This window comes from Anabrus simplex, chromosome 7 (assembly GCF_040414725.1).
Source record: "Anabrus simplex isolate iqAnaSimp1 chromosome 7, ASM4041472v1, whole genome shotgun sequence".
Lineage (NCBI taxonomy): Eukaryota > Metazoa > Arthropoda > Insecta > Orthoptera > Tettigoniidae > Anabrus > Anabrus simplex.
In genome coordinates, this window is record NC_090271.1 from 225,307,404 (window position 1) to 225,329,120 (window position 21,717).

Genomic DNA, 21,717 nt, shown 5'->3' on the forward strand with positions numbered 1-21,717 from the left:
ACTTAGCACATCGAGGCGAAACGCTGACAACCAAGAATGAGTTAGCTGGAAAATTTATAATGTGCAATAACGGACCAACTATATTAGTATTAGAACTTTGTATGATGATGCCATGCCTGCATTGATGCAATTTCGAACATTTGTTGTAAATGGAGCAGCTTGTGAAACCTGTGCAGGTATACGGACTTAAATGAGTAGAATTTTGCTTAACTTTTGACTCAATTGTTTCTGGAATATGGTTCCGTATCTCAAACTGATCCATTTGCCGTCCTCCATCATCCCTGAAAGTTTGTAACACCATCACGGATACACCTTTTAAAAGTATAGGAAAAGAATAAACAAGTGTCAAATCAAGTCAGACAGAAAGAGAGAGGGGAATCAGAAAGAAATGGTAATAGGATGAACACAATGGCAGGTCAGTGTGAGAAGAGGGAGCAAGATATATGGGAGATAGGGACAAACATGGGAATACAAAAGGACAAGGACAATCTCCACATCTTCATACACTGCTGTCCTCAAATGGATAGGCTCTCTCCTCACTAATCTCGGCTCCTCCACATCCATCTCTTCCCAGTGCGAAGCAGAAATGGGCTAATTGGGGGATGGATGTGGAGGAGCTGTGGTTGATGAGGAAAGAGCCTATCTATTTGAGGATGGCAGTACATGAAGATAGGGAGACTGTCCTTGTGCTTTTGTGTTTTCATGTTTGTCTCCTGTTTCTCTTGCTCCCTCTTCCCACAACTGACCTGCCATTGTGTTCCTTTCTTATTCCCCCCTCTCTCTTTCTCTCTAACTTCTTTTAAGTCTCTGTGTACCTCTCCTAGATCCTGAGACTGGATTTTCCATCTTTGGTAACTTGAGGGCCAGCCTGTCTGGGTTCATCCTTTTGTGTCCATAGGAAGGTAGACTACTCCTCCTCACAGCAGTTGTTATTTTCTCAACTGTTTCACAGAACTCCTGATTTAGTCTCAAATGGAAGGTGAGAGACTCTCTTGGACCCCCTTTTTTTTTTTTTAAATAACTATTTCTGATGATCATTATTACTGGTTATATGAACAGGTTTGACTAGAAAATATATAATACAAATAATTTCATAAGAAATCAGGATAGACAAAACATAACACATTGTCAGCTTCTGCAAAGTATGCAATTTTTTATTCAACAGGCCAAAACCTTTACGAATCATTAATAAAATATATTTACACTAATATCCAGGTTCTGGCCAACAGCTTTTAAATACAAAGAAATATAATATGGAAGTTAACACATGTCATAAATAAATTATACACACAGGGAAAAAGTAAATACAAAAATACTGGAATCCACTCAATGGATTACATAAAAGATGAGCTATCACAACAGTAACGGTATGTTGTGGAACAAAGAACAGAATAAAACATGAAAATCGATGCAGAGGAAGTCTCTCTCTCTCTCTCTCTCTCTCTCTCTCTCTCTCCCCCCCCCCCCCTCTGCCACAGAACAAGAGTCCATCTTCAGTAAACTTTAACGTCTTCTATTAAACTTATATACAGACATATATATTTATATATATATTTATTTAGGCAAAATATAAAGCTTTGTATTCACAACGATATATGCAGTGTACTGGAACAGCTGAATCAATAGTAGAGAGGGAATGGGATTTCTTCTAAAGTAGTAAACCACACAGATGAACAAAAATCATATAGAGACATTCAGTAGTTAAATGCAGGAAGAAATTCCACAAAGAGTTCTAACTCCACCACAAAACAACTTACTATAGATAGAGAGACCTCTGGATACAAACAATTATCATGACTGTAGCCAAAGGCTGCTACATATAATTACACATAAGGATGCACACTCTATTATTTGCTACAGTTCAAACTCATGAAACAAAAACAATTTACCTCCAATTCCACAACCTGAGGTACAAAACTGCATTTGTCAAAGTGGACACACAGGAAAGTTGAGAAGAAAACTCATGATTGTAGTATTATGACCAGAACATTTTCTGATATACGTATAAAAGGAAACTATTCCAGTATAAATTCAACCAGTGGTGTAGTTGAAGGCAGGTAGTCTCTACTGGCTGATTACTGAATAATAATAATAATAATAATAATAATAATAATAATAATAATAATAATAGTTTTGTGTGGCTATTACTAACCAAATGCAGCTCGTTATGGCAGACCCTTTGACGAAGTTGGGCGCATCCACCTTTATGTGAAATGGCATGTTTGAGTGGTGGAGGAGGTAGCGTTGTGTGTAGTATGAGAGTTATAGAAACGTTTGGGACAACACAAACACCCAGTCACCGAGGCAAGGGAATTAACCATTTGATTAAAATTCCTCAACCCATCTGGGAATCAAATCCAGGGCCCAAGGACCGAAGGACAAGATGCTGATCACTCAGGCATGGAGCCAGATGACTTTTCAATAAAAATACAACTACATTCAATTAATCAACTATGTCACTGCCAAATCTAAACAAGTGTATGCTCTTCAATTTTTTCTTATGATTATACACAGAAGGATGGAAAACAGCAGCACAACTGATACACTATCTGATGAGGTTAAAGAAGCCCCTTGATAGTGATTTACACTTAAAATAATTCATTAAAAGGAATGAAATGATAACTGTTTCATGAATTTAGATCTTCATAAACTTTGAAGAATCCACTTTATTTATAAATATAGAATGCCAACTTTCTCCAAAGATCTTGTCTTGAAATCAAGAACTTTCGCCTGTGCTAGTAGAAATTGTTGTCCTGGTAGGCAAAATAACAGGACTATCATCCCCTTAGCCTCTGTTTAATGGTACGATAAAAGATAAAGTAAGAACAAGGCAAGCTCCAAATATACAGGAGAGGATGCAATGAATACAAGAATATATGGATTATTATGGGCAATTTACACTCAAAAGCTTCGATATAATGGTTCATTATGTGAGTTTCTGCAGTCATGCCTCAATCTGTGAACAACTGACAGTGGGTTAGTACAGAAAAATGCCATATTATTATATTCACTGTGCAAAATTCAATACTTTTTCCTCATAACAATTCCATACCAGTTTGCCTTTAACTGTTTCATAAATCAACTTTATTATTCTTTTATTAATAAATGTCTCCATGCCTAGCAAAGTACATTAAATCAATTAGCAACAGTTCTAATGAAAACCTGGGCAAGTACTTAGCTTTCATGGTTTGTTCCATTCTAGCCCATGTGATGAAGTGCAGATATTTTCATTAAAATTATGGCAAAATATGTCATTCTAAATAATAATTCAAACAAATGTTTTTTCCTACAAAAAACACATTGCACCAAACTTTAAACTGTACTACTTATTTCATTTTATCCCTATATAGCGAATTTGTTTTTGGACATATGAACAGAATAATTGCAATTCAGTACTGTTTGACTTTTTTTTTTTTTTTACAATTTGCTTTACGTTGCACCATCACAGATAGGTCGTATGGTGATGATGGGACAGGAAAGGGCTAGGAGTGAGAAGAAAGCGGCCGTGGCCTTAATTAAGGTGTGCCTGGTGTGAAAATGGGAACACATGGAAAACTATCTTCAGGGCTACCGACAATGGGATCTGAAACCTCACTATCTCCTGAATGCAAGCATACAACTGAGTGCTCCTAATGGCATGGCCAACTAGTTCAGCTTTTAACTTTGACATGGCTGTCAAACAAGGATTAATTTAGAGACTATTCTCAAAGAAAGCAGTACGAATAGAGCAGCAATATTTTTTTTGAATTTTAGACCAATAAATCTGGATCAAATACTGTTATCAGTTGGAGTGCAGGAATATATTAATTTGACACCTTTTTGCCCAAGTGGTACAGTACTGAGAGTTCAGATTCCATATGTTCAAGTCCCTGAACAGTTTAATTTCACCAAGCAAGTTGGCTACACAGCTATGAGCTTGCATTTAGGAGAAGGTGGATTCAAATCCCACAATTAGCAGCCCAGATGACTTTTCAAGGTTTCCCATTTTCACACCAGGCAAATAATGGGGCTATACCTTAATTAAGGCCACGGTCACAACCTCCTCAAACATAGCTTTCTACTATTAATGTGTCGGGGAGGGGGAAAACTTTTGATGGGCTACTGCAATATTAAACTACAGGAAGTCCAGATTCTTGGAAACAACTGCCAAACAATAGTGGGGTCATGAAAGGAAGATACATGTCACAATCAGCAAGTGAGAGGACCATATTTTAAGTATGCACAAAGTAACTGAGAAGTGTAAAAGGAAATTCTAGTGTTATTTATGTATTGTAGATCTTGAGAATGAGATGTCTGATTACTGACGGAAAAGACACTGATCATACTCGTGGTTTACAATATGAAAAGGCAAATGAAGGTTCCAGTGAGAGTGCTCTGTTTGTAAGTAGTCAGCTGGGATGAGTGGCTCAGACAGTTGAGGCGGTGGCCTTAAGATCCCAACTTGGCAGGAGCAATCCTGGCTCAGTCCAGTGGTATTTGAAGATGCTCAAATATGTCAGTCTCATGCCAGTACATTTACCGACACGTAAAAGAACTCCTGCTGGATGAAATTCGGGCACCTAGGAGTCTCCGAAAACTGTCAAAAAAGTAGTTAGTGGGACGTAAAATCAATAATATTAGTCACTGAGTAGTCAGGAGTTACACAGTCTATAAAATATCCCATCCATATTGTCTATCAATAAATTGGGTCTTTTTCTAAGGGCAAAATGTTACAAGTAGGAATAAATAGTAAGTAAACTCATATCCTTGTTTTTCTAGAAGTACAGCAATTCTTTTCAGGCACAGACCTCCAATAGAGATGAGCTACATGTACCTTTTTAACCACATAACAGCTCTTCCTGCATATCTTATATCTCTGGCAATACCACGAATTGAACCCAGATCTCTGAGAGCGGTAGCTAATAGAGATAACTGTAACGCAGGAATAAATTATGAGGAAATCTTGTAAGCAGCTTGACTAATGATGAAGGCCTGCCTGAAAAGAAATGTAGTATAGTATCAAAACAATCATTTTAAAGTCTCAATTAAAGTACATATGGAAGCAACCCAAAGAGATTGAATGCCGCATAATACAAAATAAATATAGGTGGACTATTTCAAGTAACAGGATGGCAGTTTAATGAGAGAAAAATCAAATCAAGGTGAAAGCCAATTCTAAATGTTTGCTGTAGTGATCAATGGTATTTTATTCAAAGAAGGTAAGTATGTTTGCAAACTCACCAATGCTACACTGCTCCGTTTTCTGACCGACATTGTTGTACAGGAAGGAAAGATGGGTGAATCCTGGTTATGTTATGTTAGTCATAAGATAGAGATGACAGACATAGAAGAAATGAGAATAATACTGAAGATTTAAAGAGTGGCAAGTAGGCTATGTATTCATAATGGAAAGTAAAGTTCACACAGTTTTTTAACAGGTATTGTCACACAGCAGGCAATGGATAACTATGTATGTCCCAGATTTTTGAGAGACCCAGCATTCTTCTATCTTTTACACAACTACACCACTGCATACTGGAGTACAGACAGATCAACACAAACACCCAAGCAAATCTATTTACATTTACAGAATGTACATAGTTACCACATATAATTTTGGATACAGAAAGCAGGTCAAAGTGACTAGTGTTTCATTACATACAAGTTTTATAGTCAAGGAATTTAACTGAAGAAGCACAAACATGAATAGTGCTCACACCTCCAACCTACATCAGACACATCACATTTTATAAACATCATTTTTATTTAAGAGAAAAATCTACCAACAGCCAATTTAAAATTCTTTAACCAAGTATCATGACAATACTTCCACACGACTACTATACTGCAAAAACATAACAAACTAATCTTTTTCTCATAGTTTTGCAATCATTGAACATATATAAAGAAAACTTTCGTAATTCAGCTTACAGCTTCCAATTCTTACTGCAAAATTAGTACATGGATAAAGTACGAGTACATACTAAACCAATATCTCTTCAGAGTATGCATCACGCAGGTAGCAGAAAGTATATACAGGGTGATTCAAAATAACACTGACAACGCTTAGTATTTTGCTTGGGAAAGAAAATATATAATTTTGCAAGACGGGACCAAAGATCGGAATTGCATAATTTGGGCACCGTGAGGCATATGATGATGGCTATGCATTTCACATTTTGTCAAAAAACCTGTGCCAACTCAACAAGAAGTCTGAATTATCAACCTTTAAATTGGTTACACAGAGACTTCATCAGAGGTGCTGAGACTGGCACACATTGTCAGTAATGTTTTTGTTTGATGTACTATCAAGAGTATGGTGAACAAGATCTCTGCATCATCAGAGGACGACTTTCATCATGTGAATTGATGCAGCAACTGAAATACTGAATTCACAACCACACATCTTTAAAAACATAAAGCAATCTCAGCACTGTCAATTAAGGCAGTCTAATTAAGTTGGAAATCGACAATTCAATAAATAATTATGTTATTATGTTTTGTCCCACTAACTACTTTTATGGTTTTCAGAGACATCGAGGTGCTGGAATTTAGTACCATCATATACCACCGAACTGAGCCAGGATCGAACCTGCTAAGTTGGGTCAGAAGGCCAGCGCCTCAACCATGAGTATCATTGATGCACAAGGTTAGGTGGAGGTTTCTTCATAAAAGGTGGAACGCACGGCCATCATCATATCCAAAGTGTGGTCAAACTTTGTTGTTCCACAGTGTCTAAACTTTGCATTTCCAAAAATAGGTCTGTTCTTGAAAAAAGATCTGTTTGCCATCCCACATAATATATTAAGTTTAAGAAAAAATAACTGTGAGGTTTATCAGTCTGTAGAAACTATTTCAGTTAAATATAAATTTAGATAATACCTGAAAATAAGAAAACATGTATTAACAGATTATACCCGGAAAATAAAAAAATACCATTAATTAAAAACAGAACGTGTTTCATTCTTGACAGAACATAATCAGATTCTATCAAATCACATGTATTTAAAAAAAATATATTATGAACTGATGATTATTATAAAGAAATGTAAAAATGTAAATGTAAAGAAATGTAACAACACTTATGTTTTTTTTTTTTTCAATAGCCTTTTATACTTGAAAGTTAGAACTCACCTTAATGAAGCACTCCAGCAGTGCCTCCTCTCTCTTAAATCATCGAGCAAAGAATGCAAGGGGGTGCAATGCTGTCATTGGCATGAGGCCAGCTGGCTAGTTTGTTGGGAACATTCTGTTATGTCATGGCTTTTGCAGAACTATACTTGTAGTTTAATAATAATAATAATAATAATAATAATAATAATAATAATAATAATAATAATAATAATAATAATAATAATAATAATAATAATAATAATAATAATAATAATAATAATAATAATAATAATAATAATAATAATAATAATAATAATAATAATAATAATAATAATAATAATAATAATAATAATAATAATAATAATAATAATAATAATAATAATAATAATAATAATAATAATAATAATAATAATAATAATAATAATAATAATAATAATAATAATAATAATAATAATAATAATAATAATAATAATAATAATAATAATAATAATAATAATAATAATAATAATAATAATAATAATAATAATAATAATAATAATAATAATAATAATAATAATAATAATAATAATAATAATAATAATAATAATAATAATAATAATAATAATAATAATAATAATAATAATAATAATAATAATGTCACAATACAGTGATGTCATAACAAATAATAATAATATAGCTACAAATACAATTCCACAAAAACCGATAACATCACTGGAGCATGATGTAAAGTAAGGTTCCCAACAAATGAGTCAACTGGCCTGCCAATGACAGAGTATTGCACCAGCTTGCATACTTTGCAGGATGAACAAAGAGAGAGAGCAAGAGAGAGAGAGAGAGAGAGAGAGAGAGAGAGAGAGGAAGCACTGCTGGAGTGCTTTATTAAGATAAATTCTAATTTTCACATATTAGAAGGGTATAGAGAATTTAAAGTTTTTTTTACATTTCTTAATAATATTTATCAGTTTATAATAAATTTTTAAATATTAAAATTGTGATTTGATAGAATCTGATGATGCTCTTTCAAAAACAAAACATGTCATTCTGTTTTGAATTAATGGTATCTTTTTCATGTATAATCTGTTAAATGTTTTCTTATTCATGTATTTTATAAATTTATACATAATTAGTTTCAACAGTGTGAAGAACCTCAGATATAATTTAACTAACTGAAGAAAAAATGGCTTCCATTATTTAAAAAAATATTAAGCTTTGTTGGTGTTATTTTGAATCACCTGTAAACAAGTACTTTTAAGTGCACCAATTTAAAGAGTACTACATCTGTTTGCAAATCTTATTATTTTTAAAAGTCTAACAACTTGAATGGCTGATTTGTGCTTCTGACAACAAGCAAGAAAATTCAGTAATATCACTGGCAGCACTACAATGAACTGTGATTGAACTGTCAAGTACAATGAATAGTATTATAACAGGCCATCTGGTAGTAAGTGGCAGAAATGGTCATTTCAAATTCTATGTCTACTGAAGTGTCATGCAACAATGATACTTTATCAAATGATGAAAGCTGAAAATCAACTGAGTAAGGCTAAGCAATTTGTACGACTGAACCAATGTCATTTACCATGATTATTTATTTCCTGCTTCAAAATCCATGCAAAGCAACTTCTACCTATTATCACACAAACTTCATTTCTATTTTCTTCTGCCCTACTATCACAAAATATAATTCCGATCTAGTCTAATTATCCCTGAAGTATTTTTGTAAATCCTTGCAATTTTCTCCTCTTCTCATCCAGAGCTCAAAGTTCTCACAAGATAAATATTATTTCTGGAATATAACAATTTTTTAAAGGATTTTTTTTTTAACAATCTACCTTTGAGCACTATAACTCTTAATATCTAGTTATTTAATTTAAAGCCAAGCATTGCTTCTAAACCAACTATCATATGCATATGCAGTATCTGTTAACTATATTAAAGTCTATCTGTTGCCGGGCTGAGTGGCTCAGACAGTTGAGGCGTTGGCCTTCTGACCCCAACTTGGCAGGTTCGATCCTGGCTCAGTCTGGTGGTATTTGAAGGAGCTCAAATACGTCAGCCTCGTGTTGGCAGATTTACTGGCATGTAAAAGAACTCCTGTGGGACAAAATTCTGGCACCTTGGTGTCCCCAAAAACCGTAAACGTAGTTAGTAGGACGTAAAGCAAATAACATTAAAAGGTCTGTCTGTTAAAACATCAGCCCAGAGGCTGGATGTATCCTCAAACAGTAATTATGCAGTTCAAGGGAATCCACGAACACTAATGGTAGTGCCATAGTGAGGTGTACACAGCATGATAAGGAGTGAAGTATTTAATTCTTTATCCGAGTTGCACCGTGTTGTTGTTTTCTGTACATTCCGTACAGTTTGCTGACGTTTCAAATACATTTAGTATTCTTTGTCAAGGTGACTGAAATACCCCTATTCAAGCCAAGGTAATCAGTCTCCCAGGCAGCAATCACACTAGTTATTACCATACTAGACTGATTACCTCAAATCAAATAGGGGTATTTTAGTCGCCTTGACAAAGAATACTGCAATGTATTTGAAACACCGGCAAACTGTACAGAATGTACAACACGGTTCAACGCGGGAAAAGAACTAAATAATTCTACACACCATGGAAGATTCACTTCTAAGGAATAAAGTAGTTTGCCACAGCTTTCCTCACTGAGCCACAAAGTGATACTGCAGCATGACCAGTCCTATGTGCAGCACCTTTCAAAACACTCACACACACAAGTTGGGCTCTGACAGTCATTACCCGGCACCACCCATACATCAGCAGCTTCCATATTGTTGTGGCCATAAAGGAGACAGATTTTGATTGAAGCTACATTTGACATAAAAGTAGAGAACAAAATACGTAGCCTGATGATAATGTAGATGTTAGCCCAGAGTTAATTTTGCTGGGAAGATGCACTGTGTGCCACCCAAGGATTTAAAATGCCTATAATATTATGATATGGAATGCAACAATCTTTGGCCACCTTTCAAAGCCACTATCTTTGCTAGGGTTGAAACCATGAGGTAGCTGTCCTTATTATAAAGAGAGAGCAAACAGCTATTATCTAGCAGATAGTCTGCCATAGTTACACTCTTGGAACAGCCTAAAAGATTTCTCAATTATTGCATACCCCAGTACTTTTTCTGAATGTTAGGTTATTTAGTTGGAATATCCTCTTAATTTTAACATCTGTTCCAGTGCTGAAGTTACTGTTTATTACAAGGATGATGGAACTATTATTCCAACCTACCTGGCGTAAACCATATTGTGACCAGCTGTGCCAACTGCTTGCTTCTCATGTTCAAAGTTGGAGCAGCAATTTGGCAGTAAAAAAAACACCAGCTCAATTGCTCACCAATCGAAAGAGTGAATAACATTACTTTATGATGACTGGACATCAGACATGAAGGTAAAATGCTGTATAAACAATGCCCATAGTGCTTTCATAAAAGTTACAAAAGTTCTTCCTTACCTGTACAGATTAGGACATTAAAGTAAGATCAGAGGTTTAGTTGGACCAGAACGCCGTTCCGGAAAATATTTTCCCGCTTTAGAATGACTTAATATTTTTACATTCGGTAAGAAAATCTTATAATCTATACATAGCGCTGAAACGTCATGGGTGTACTCTAGCGGACTAATATCGAACCTTACGGTTTTATGTTCATAAGATACGGTCGCTTTTACACTCCTGGGCAGTTTTCTGGTTCTCTAAGGTTGGCTACACTGCTATTGGATTCGGAGGGCAGGAAGTGAGCACAACAACTTTCTTCCACTCGTTATGTTTATGTGAATCCAAGTTTTATTTTATGTTTTGCTCAATGTGTTGCTGTTAAGCAGATGATATTATGGAATCTCTCTGCAGTTAATGAACATCAGTAGCCCCGTAGTACCTTTCAAGTTTTCTATGTGACTGTGAAAGTGAGTTGCGAGTGTGATTATGAGTTTACTGAAGTGGCTGGGTTAGAAAAAAAAAAATGTGCTGGGGATGAAGATGAAGAATCAAAGAATACTAAAAAGGTGTGTTATGGCTCAAGTAAAAACGAAACTGAATGGAGTTCTGAGAACATTAGTTTCATTAAAGGCGTGAGTATAAAGACAGAGCCTGGGTTAAATGTTGCTGAAACGTGTGATGCAGATTCAAGGGAGAATCTAGGTTATGGTTCTACACCTTCTACCATCGACTGTGAAATTCAAGGACCCAGCTACCGAAAACAAGATTTTCCAGACTGTTGGAACGAGTCTCAGTACAGTTATTTTTTGTCAGAGAACAACTGGTTATTTGCAGAAAATAAAAAATTTAGGCTGCAATATATGTACAGATGAAAGTAAATTAGGATTAGGAGTTTCTAAAAAAGGCAGCACTTAAGCTAATGAAGGTATGGGTAGAATGCAAGGTTCATCCCAATGGAAATAATATTAATCAACAACAATCAAGCCTTTGGAAAAAAAAAAATTGAGCACAAAAGTTCAGAATCAAACAAAAAAGCTGTTACAAAAATCAAAATCTAATAAAAAGATATTTAAAAGTTGCTTGGACACTATGAATGTCAAACACCTAGAAACCACCGTTCGAGTATTTTGAACAGCATACTCAATTGCGAAAAGAAATAGACCTTTCGTAGACCTACAGGCTTATGTTGAACTTCAACAATTAAATGGTTTAGATATGGGACGAGTTCTTCATACAAATTTTAGATGAGCTAATATTATTGAACACATTTCACAGGAAATGAGAAATAAAATAGCAAAATCTATAACAGAAAATCAGAGGAGAATCAGTATTATGATTGACGAATCAACAACAGTTAGTGTAAAATCTGTTTTAGTATTATGTTTGAGAAGTGCTCTTTCAGATAATTCTGAAGTTGTTTCCTTTTTCTGGGACTTGATAGAACTTGAATTAACTACAGCAGATGTTATTATTCAAGGGATATTGAAGAATCTTTCTTCATATGGGATGAATGAAAACTTTCTGGCAGAACATTTAGTTGGTCTACCATGTGATGGGGCCTCTGTAATGTTAGGTAGAAAAAATTGAGTTGGAGCACAGTTTTTGAAGTTATTTCCAGATACAGTAATCTGGCACTGTTTAAACCATCGCTTGGAATTGGCCGTTTCTGATACAAGAAATGAAGTTACAGATGTTAACCATTTCCATTCTTTCTTTGACAAATTGTATTCTTTATACAGCATGTTTCCCAAATATCAAAGGGAACTCAACATTTGTGCTGCTTCACTGAAACAAAGAGTTAAGAAGATTGGGAAAATATTTACAATAAGATGGGTAGCATCAAGCTAGAGAACTGTAAAAGCTGTCTGGGAAAACTATAGTGCACTAGTAAAACATTTTAGTGAGGCCAAAAATGATCACCAGAGAGACGCCAAAGAAAGGGAAAAATTCCAAGGTCTAGAAAATATATTAACATGTGTAGAATTTCTTGAAAATATTGCAATTATGTATGATGCTCTTGTTCAGTTAGCTGATTTGTCATTAGAGTTGCAGAAAAGAGACACAAGTCTGACAGAGGCTCAAAATGCAATCAAGTGCACTATAAAAGTGTTTGAATCTATGTGTAACTCAGCTTCTGGAAAATACTACAGAACAGTTCTTAAAGCAGCAGAAAACAAAAAGTTTAGAAACATAGGATTACACGATTCTAAAAAAGTTGTAAAAATTGACAGAAAGCTGTTTTTCAGAAGTCTTGTGAACAATTTAAATAACAAGCTTATGGAAAATGTGTCCACATAATCTCACCTTGGTTCCAGCTCTAGTCAGCAGAGACATGAAAGACAAAAGTTATCAGTGATGGTACTATACAAAAATAATTGGCCCTCCACTTCTACTTTGGATATCTGCTATGGTGATGAGTGTGTTGGCAACTTTGTGACTTTTTCCACATGTCAGACAAGAGTGCTTTTAGAAAGTATGTTGAGACCAAGGAAATTCCAGTGGAGCTGATGCCTTTAATCAAGACTGTACAGACCATTCCCATCTCTTCAGCAGAAGCTGAAAGAGCTTTCAGTACCATGAATGAGATCCACACCGAAAAGAGAAATAGACTGCTGGTTGCAAGATCAAGTGGACTTATTTTTGACACCCAATACGAATCCATTTGGAAATGGCTGAATTAATAAGGTGAGTTTCTGTGAATATTTTTTTCCAACTAAATCACACAGAGTAAGATTTGTCAAATGTTACATCTGGTCTATAATTCTGTATGGCATTGATGGATGATCACTAAAAATGGCTAAAATGAAGAACAATGAGGCCTTTTAAATGTGGTCTTACAACAGGATGTTTAAAATACCATGGATCATGACAGTAATTACAGAGGAAGTTCTGAAGTCTTTGGGAATACCAAATATTACCTTCTACAGATGATTAGGCCTATAAAAAGGGAGATCAAAGGCAAAAGAGAAAAAGAGTGAAGAATATTGTTGTGACTACACAACATAAAACAATGGACAAAGCTACTTACCGTCACCAGTCTGCTACACACAACAACCAAGGAGACAGAAATGTAACTTGTGGTTGCTAACATACATTAACGGATATGCATAAGAAGAAGAATAAATTTAAGGATGTTTAAACACATTACACTATTAATATAACATCTCGACAAAGAAAATTTGTTGGAGTATTTCTGCTCAACATGCATCGTTTTAACAATAAGATTATCTTGAGACAAAGAAGATTTTTAATGTTCATGTCAGCATCAACAGTGTAAAATAGAAGACAAGAATTACTGGTACAAGAGAAGAATTGATTGTCCCAAAGATCAGTACTCCAGCAACATACAGGCTGCTCAGCTGGACAGACTCACAATATTTAACTTGCTCAAGAGCACTGTATCTATAGAGTTGTTGCAAAGGCTCCCCAGGTTGTAGTACACAACTTCTGTAAGTGATGTTTCTGGTGGTTAATTTACCAGCCATACTTATCACAAGCTTCTTTAGGACAGAATTCTACTGTGCTACAGAAGGGCGTTTTTGAAGACACTGCAATTTTATCATCAGACGTGCTTGTTAAAGCTAGAAGCAGATTACCTCTGTTTAAGGAAACTATCTCATCTTCCATTAACAAAAGTCATCTCAGAGAATTTATTTCACTTTCTTTAAGCCCTCCCAATAGGTAAAGCTTCAGGCTATCAGTTATTTCAGGTGCAACATTAGCCTATCTCTTTTCCTAAGTTTCCAAGAGTACTGCTCTTATATACTATATTTCTATTATTCCTGTTAGTTTTCTTTAATTAGAACACTTTTTGATTCTACATACAACATTATTTCACAAATGCTCTTTAAGTGAAATGTTGTATGTAACATCTTTTCCAGATCATTCCCACCACGTAACAGACGTACACCATATATTCTGTACATGTACCAAAAGTACTAGGTGATGTTGAATTATAAAAATTTAAAAAAATATATTTCCACAAATTTATATTTGAGGAAGTCTTGCTAACTAAAACTTTGTCTTCCTCTACTACTATTTTTATAATATACTGATCAAGGAGTCAAGCACAGAATAATCTTCCTTTAAAATTTCAAACTGCACAAAACATTTTGTTCAGAGATAAATATAAAATTTACTCAACTCTTGCTAGAATAATTATAAATATAATTCAAGTAAAATATTTATTATGTTAACAGAAATGTATACGAAAGAATTTATCTTCTAAAACAACAAATTAAAGAATGCTAGGAGCCTGCTTGGCTGTCAGTGCAAGAACTGGTTGTGCCTGGTTTCCAAATCCTGAGCATTTACCTATTCTAAATGCAAATCTTGAGAAGAACTGCTGCTTACATTCTGAAAATGCATTGAACATAGCAGAGTACAGAGTTAGAGAGGAAGTTTGAAGTTCTCAGAGAGGGAGAAAGTTGAAATACAGAAGTTGAATATCCTATCTAAGGAAAAAATAATGCCTTTTAACCCTTTGGTACTTACAGTTCTGAATACAGACTTTGTCTCAAAGATGGTTACAAGTTGAAACAGGTCATTTAGAAAACATTTTTCATAACCCCATTACTTAAAGGGTACACAATGTGAAAGCTATTGATTTATGATGCCAGATTTTTTTTCTCTAACTTCAATATCATTACAAGTGTACTGGCAGGAAACTGAAAAGGAATACGATGCTCTGTACAAGCATTAAAAATAAAATATATTATTTACATAGTGAAGAAAGGAAGAATGAACAATGAATGAAAAAGAGGACATACAACACTATCAAGAGGCAGTTCTGACACCAATCGTAGAAGCTATTGTTACCAATACAACTGTCCAGACTCCTCAATACACCTTAACAATTCCTTTTAGGATATTTGAACAACTAGGAGCGTTAAGGGAACATGATCATTGCATCATAGCAGACGATGTCTGTGATGCTGAGGTGTTGCTAGTATTAGTAATATTACGATCACCAATATTGCTGGTTAAGAGGCTGCTAAATAAACTGTTCCAGTGCAGTGCTCGAAACCGTGGGAATGCAAGAGAACTTGCAAATGCCGAGAAGGATGCGGGTTCACTACCCGGAGAGGGAATCGTCCCATTTCCTGAAAGAGAGAAATGGATACAAGAGCCTCTCTCTACCAGCTAAGAGCATACATCAGTAGGTATCTTTGTGTTGACTAACATAATAACAAGGCAATTTTCAGAACAAGACCAACAGTATTGGTAAATAATATTAGCAATGCACATACATGTAAACAAGGAACTACTGAAGATAGTACAAGTGTATGCTCCACAAACAGGATGTAGCATGGGAGAAAAAGATTTCCTCAATGAAATGGAAACACATATTGTTGGAGATGGGATCATGAGAATGGGAGATCTGAATGCCCATGTGAGAACTGATAGAATGGGATATGAGAATGTTCTGGGTCCACATGGGTATAGCGATAGAAATGAAGATGGAGAGAAACTGTTGGACTTTTGTATCAGAAATAACATGATAATAAAGAACACATGGTTTATGAAGAGGAATAACCATAAGATCAGCCGATATAGTTGGGATGGACAGTATGGAACACTCGTCGATTTTATAATAACAGATCAAGAATGGGGAAGATACGCCATGAATACAAAGATAATCCCCAGTGAAAGTATGGAAGGTGATCACAGATAATTGTGGAATTAAAATAAGTAAAAATCCCTAAAATTGTACTGAAAAAGAAACCAAAGATCAGGATTTGGGGACTGGTGGAGGATAAAATAATGACTTTCCAATATTGTATAAAAAGGAAGTTGCCTAACACAGAAATACGAAGTGGAGAAGAAGAGTGGGACAATTTAAGACAGAAATTTGTGGAAGCAGCAATTGAGGTATGCGGGAAAACAAAAACGGTGGTGGACAGACAAAATAAAATAAAAAGAAATAAAGAAATAAAAGGAACAAGGTGAAGAAAGAAATGGATAAGGAAAAGAAAAAAACATATCAGAGGGATGAGAATAAGATAGAAAGGTTACATGTGGAATACAAAAGATTGAGACTACAAGTAAAGAGGAGTATGAAGGAAGAAAAGGAGAAATGTTAGGGAGAGTTTACAAACAAAATTGAGCAAGATAGTCAAAGAAATCAAAAACTATTATACAGAGTAATAAAATCGAAAGGAATAAATCAAGAAAAAACAAGGCATTAGAGAGAGAAGATGGATCCATAGTACATGACAAAAAGGGTCTTCAGAAGGTGCTATCAAAATAGTGTTTGAAAAACTTTATAATGAGGATGACTGCTCGGAGGAAGAAGGAGATAAGAAAATGGAAATAATAGATGGAGAAAAAGAAGAGAACGTGATAACATGGTTTGAACTTGAAAGGGCAGTGAAAGCAATGAACAAAGGTAAAGCAAGTGGAAAAGACTAATTCACTGCTGATATGATTAAGGCAGCAGGAAGATGTGGACTACAGGGGCTATACCGAGCCCTCAATGCCATATGGAAGGATGAAAGGATACCTGAAGATTGGCAACAAGGAATCATTGTACCATTGTCCAAAAAAGGAAATAGGAAGAAATATGAAAATTATAGAGGTATAACCCTATTATCTCATGGGCTAAAAATAATGGAGAAAGTCATAGACAAAAGACTGAGGGATATAATAGAAACACCGTTAGAGGAAGAACAATATGGCTTTAGACCAAATAGATCAACAATAGACTTGATATTTACAGTGCGAACGACAATGGAATAACATCTGGAACGGAACAAGGAAATCATCTTCATATTTTTGGATTTGGAAAAAGCTTATGATACAGTTACGAGAAAACATGTATGGGAATGCCTACGGAAAAGGAATGTACCAAAATCATTAATTAACAAGATAAAAATGTTGTATCATGAAAGTAAAAGCAGTGTACAAGTGGGGAGTGGTGACTCTGAAACATTTTATACAAAAAAAGGCCCCAAGTAAGGAAGTGCACTGTCGCCATAGATAAAAATGTTGTATCATGAAAGTAAAAGCAGTGTACAAGTGGGGAGTGGTGACTCTGAAACATTTTATACAAAAAAAAGGCCCCAAGTAAGGAAGTGCACTGTCGCCATTACTGTTTATTATACTGATGGATGAAATCATAAAACGTGTAGAACAGAGTATCAGTAGTGATGAAGTGAATGCTTTGGTATTTGCAGATGATGTGGTGATTTGGCAAAAGGGAGAAAATGAAGTACAAAGGAGTCTGTACATTTGGAATGAAAATCTGAAGGAGTTTGGAATGGTAATATTAGTAAAAAGAAAACTGCAGTCATGCACTGTGGAAAAGAGAAAAAGAGAAGCCAAGTGAACATAGATGGAGAACGGTTAGAGAATGCAGAACAGTTTACATATCTGGGAAGCATTATTAATGGAAGTAATGAAATCAACCTGGAAATTAATAACAGACTAAGTAACGGTAAAACATTTTATCATCATCAAGTCAGAGAGCTTTTATGGGATGACAAAGTACCCAAGAGAATGAAATTTTTTTTTTTTTTTGCTAGGGGCTTTACGTCGCACCGACACAGATAGGTCTTATGGCGACAATGGGATAGGAAAGGCCTAGGAGTTGGAAGGAAGCGGCCGTGGCCTTAATTAAGGTACAGCCCCAGCATTTGCCTGGTGTGAAAATGGGAAACCACGGAAAACCATTTTCAGGGCTGCCGATAGTGGGATTCGAACGTACTATCTCCCGGATGCAAGCTCACAGCCGCGCGCCTCTACGCGCACGGCCAACTCGCCCGGTGAGAATGAAATTAAGATTACATAAACAGTATTTCATACCAACTGTAACATACGGACTAGAAACGCTGGTAACTAAGACACAAGATAGTAAGATCCAAGCAGCAGAAATGAAGTTTTTAAGAACATCGGTTAAAAAGACAAGAAGAGATAGAATACAAAATATTAGAGAAGAGCTAAATATAGAACCATTAGTAGAGAACATACAGAAAGCAAGACTGAGATGGTTCGGACATGTAAAAAGAATGGGAAAGGAACGGGTAGCAAGAAGGGAATTGGAAAGAGAAGTTAAGGGAAAGAGACCAGTTGGAAGATTGAGAAGAAGCTGGATGGATCAGATCTGGAAGGACATTAGAGAAGCTGGATTTGATGTGGCGGAAGTAATGGAGCAGGAAAAGTGGAAGGACAGAAAGGAGTGGAGGAGGCTTGTTAACCACACCCGGGTGACTGGAGTGGGACATTGATGATGATGATTAGCAACACTTCAACATCATAGACATTATCTGTTATGGCACCATGACGAGTAGCATGGATTACTGCCATAGACCTTATTTCTATAACAAGTCTCCAGAATCTGAGGTATTATCATGAGTAGCTTTCACTAATGATTCTCATTTTCTGTTAATAGTAATCCAGGGAACACAAATTGGATCAGTATAGTCAAAATAGTCTGCAGCCTCATGAGCTTATCTTCTTGGAAAAACCGAGTAGCACATTTTACAATACTGCCATTTTCATACAGGACAGGTTTCTCGCAACTAGCTCTGTGCTACCAATATGTCTTCTCAGGCAGTCTGGTCTCCAAGCTGATCACACACACAAAAAAAAAAAGGTCTAGGAGTTCTGGCCACCGTTCAGTACAAATGCAACAGTTATCGTCAAACTCTTGGAGCATATCACATGTCTCTATGACCCCTTGACTGTATTATGGTGTATTTCTGAATGAGAGAAGGCCTGATATTCTACTTTTATCTATAACTGTTCTTCTGTCACCCATGTCCACAGAACTTAAGGTAGGACAGAGGATCAGCACCTCAATTTCTTCCTCCCCTCTGTAAATACACCCAATGGCAAAAAGAGCGAAACACTACGTATTTTAGACAAAATTTACTGTTAGTCCATTTGAAACATGGTAAAAATCAAATATTATGACATTACAACGATATGGCAATGTAACATAAGTTAATTAGCCCCTCTAAGAAGTTTCAGCGCAATAATTGATATTGTTGATCGTGACAATCGCAACAGTCCACCAAGATGAATTAGGAAAGGTTGAAACCTGGAGCTTTGCACAGTTTTGAATGACGTCCATTTGTCCGCATATTTTCTACACATGTCCATTGCCTCAGTAACTGGTATTACCACCTCTAGCCGCAGTTACAACCATGATTTGATCAGGCATGCTCAGGATGCAATCTTGAGTGTTTTCTTGTGGTATGAGCTCCCATTCTGCCTGGAGTGCAGCACGAAGTTGAGCCAGTGTGTTAGGGGAATGACTCCTAGCACATCTAGCAAGCATATCCCAGACATGCTCTATCGGCTTTAGGTCGGGACTACCAGCAGGCCACACCATGCGCTCAATTCCGACTTCATCCAGGTACTCACGTGCACAAACAATAACGAGTGTGTGAGCATTGTCATACATCGGGGTAAAGTTCTCGCCAATGAAAGGCGCAAAAGGCAACACGTGATCCGCTAAAATCTCCTCGATGTATCGGTGGGCTGTCAGACTTACATTCTCGGTGAACACAAGCTCCGAGAGCGCATCAGTGGTAATCCTAGCCCAGACTATCACAGAGCCTCCAATGAACGGTGCCCTTACAGAAAAAGTACAGGGTGAATAAATTACTTCCTCCATACTCTCTCCCATCCAGTGCCCTCGAACAAAATCTGGATTCATCCGTGAACAGCACTGAGCTCCACTGGTCCACAGTCCAGTTTTGATGGGCGTTGGCGAATTTCATCCGAGAGGCGCAGTGCTCACGTGTAAGTAGAGGTCCTGTGACGGAACTCTTGGACTTTAAATCCGCTTCATACAAACTCCTTCTTACTGTCCTTTCGCTGATATTCGTGCCCCATACTTGCCACAAATGATTTCTGGCCTCCAGAGCTGTTGTGTGTTGATCACAAAGAACTTGCATTGCGAGAAAGCGATCATCACGCTCAATAGTGCTTCTCCTACGACCAGAACCGGGCCTCCTGGTGTAGATATTGTCCTCTCTGTACCTTTTAACAGTTCTGTGAACGTTAGAATAAGACGTGCCTATAATGTCTGCTACATAGCGTATACTGTGCCCATTCTCCAATAATGCTAAGACCCTTGCTGCATTTTCAGATGAAGGAGCCATTATGACCTGACTTAAAAGAGAGACTTAACTATTGTAGACAAGCCGTCCACAAAAATAAGTGGAATGAGAATTCAGAGCAATAAATCTGAGACAGCTGTTTGTGGTTATTCTTGTCAAAAGGTGGTAAATGGCAGTATTGGTGTTGTGATTGTCACGATGAGTAATATTTATCAATGATTGCACTGAAACTTTCCAAATGGGCTAATTAACTAACAATACATCGCCATATTGTTGTAATGTCATAACATTTAATTTATACAAGGTTTCAAATGGACTAAAATTAAATTTTGTCTGAAATATATAGTGTTTTGCTTTTCTTGCCGGTGAGTGTAGTTTTTCCTATATCGAGCTTCCCTCTGATGTCTCTGTTTCAGACCTAGTTCTTACGCAAATAAATTACTTCCTCACTTTGGAAATGCAGTCAGTTATTTTATCAGCATTTTCCTTGTTTCTGTCATGGCACTCCAGCTGCGATATTTCTTTATGTCCACACAGTACTAAGCATATAAGACACCTTAAGTTCTTCGTAGCTCTCTGAATATTTTATCCACCCTAGCATTCTATATTAAACAATAACTTGTTAATTCTAATGATAATATCATACTGTGTATTCAGATTTTGTTTTTTGGCTCAAACACGAATGTTGATAAGAGTCTTATGTTACAAGAAAGTACAGTAGAAAAGCTAACAACTTTGTGGTTTGTGTAATTATAACATTATTATTAATTAATGGTGGTTCTTACTTCCTTTTAAAGAAAAATCCTTAGTTATTAAAGCCACTATGAAAGGTCCGTGCTTTGCTTATAGTTACTGAGGAAAATAATACCAAGCAGTAAATTCAAAATGGTCCGAAGAATTGACTAAGGAAAATGAAAGCAATGCTTACTTTACAACTCATCAGAAAAGCAATGTGATAAAGAAACATCTTCAATTATACTATAATACTGACTGATCAATATCCAATCTATGATTGTTATAACTGATCACAAATTAAACAACAAATCCAGTTGGTATTTAGTAAGTGTATAAAAAAGCAAACACTTTGTAAAATCAGAAGC